Source organism: Chaetura pelagica, unplaced genomic scaffold (genome assembly GCF_000747805.2).
Source record: "Chaetura pelagica isolate M959 unplaced genomic scaffold, ChaPel_1.0 scaffold217, whole genome shotgun sequence".
NCBI classification, from domain to species: Eukaryota; Metazoa; Chordata; class Aves; order Apodiformes; family Apodidae; genus Chaetura; species Chaetura pelagica.
In genome coordinates, this window is record NW_009953903.1 from 414,796 (window position 1) to 416,207 (window position 1,412).

The window sequence follows — 1,412 nt, forward strand, 5'->3', positions numbered from 1 at the left end:
CATGTCCTCCCTGTGTTGGGGACCCCAGCCCTGGCCCCAGCCCTGCAGGGGGGATCTCAGAGGGGACAATCCCCTCCCTGGCCCTGCTGGTCACACTGCTGGGGATGCAGCCCAGGACATGGTTGGTTCCTGGGTTCCAGGACATGGTGCTGGGTCAGGGTGAGCTTCTCAGGTGTTTGTCATACAGAGAGTTCTTCAATTCCCTTTCTCCTCCATCTGTGAAGGACTCATTCCAGAGTCTCCTGAGTCTCAGTGGTTTTGCCACATTGAGCCTTTTGTAGGTAAATGCAAATTAGGGCTCAGTGGAGGCAGGTAAATGACTGGAATTTTTCTAGATTTGCTTGAGTGGCTTAAGAACAGGACTTGAGCAACACATGGATGATCAAAGGACACTTGTTTTGAGTAGAAAAGAGTGAGATCTTGGCAGTTTTTTTGTTGGGTGGTGTTTGCCTTTAGAAAATAAATCAGACTTGGAGCAGGAGTTACCAAAATACCTTCCATTTCTTGGATTAATCTGTGGGGTTTTTTTTTAATTGTGCTCTCAAATGCCCTCTTTGTCACTGAGCCTGAGACAAGATGTTCTGGAATTAAAGAAAAACAGTATTTGGGGTTAACCAGGCAATATTTCCAGGACTGGTGGCAAGTTTATTCCCTCTCAGAGTCAGCTTGATGGGATGTGCTGGGGTTGCTGCTGCCTCTTTGCTCTCTGCCAGTCTGTTTGGAATCTCAGGTCTTCACTGGGTATCTCTCTACACCCATTTTCTGGTCTCACAGGGGTCCCATATGCCAGAGGCTTGGAAATACAGCCCAGTTATCCCACATGGGATGTTATTATTAGTCCTTATTCTTTTATTTTCTGTTCTCAGGAGCTGTTTCTCCAGCAGCTGGCTGCAAACTTGGGTTTGCTTCCACCATGGGAACACTGGGCTGCTTCTGCTCTTGGTCCCTTTCTCCCTTCACCAGAGTCCAAGGGTTGTGTGTTTGCATCCTCTTTTTCTCCTTGCTGGTGTTTGTCTCCAGGATGAATAATTTGGCCTGGTAAATAGTTTCTGTCTCCCCTGGGGAGGCTCAGGGTGCTGCTCTGTTCATCACCACCAGCCAGTGGGATCAGAGCACTTGCAGACCTGCTTGCAGCAGGTGACACAAACCACGTGCTGCTCATGTCTTCTTCGAGGTTGTCCTGCTGCTTCCAGGTCCCTCACCAATCCCCTGGGGCTTTGGCATGGATGCCAGAACCCCTGCTCCTTGGGGATTGACCAGATGTGGTATTTCCTTGCAAAAGTGGAAGTTCCCTCCAGCCAAGAAGGCAGGGCTGGCTCAGGCCACATCTCCAGTGCTGGGCAGCAGCTTTCACCATGACAGCAACACATTTACCTGTGATGATCTCCATTCCTTCACCCTCTGTGACCCAG

General features: G+C 49.8%; 1 protein-coding gene across 1 annotated transcript in view; it reads left to right on the top strand.

Annotated features, from left to right (window-relative positions):
- Nucleotides 1–1,412, top strand: part of HDAC3 (histone deacetylase 3) — a 16,310-nt gene that overhangs the window by 10,470 nt on the left and 4,428 nt on the right. The window lies entirely within an intron of this gene.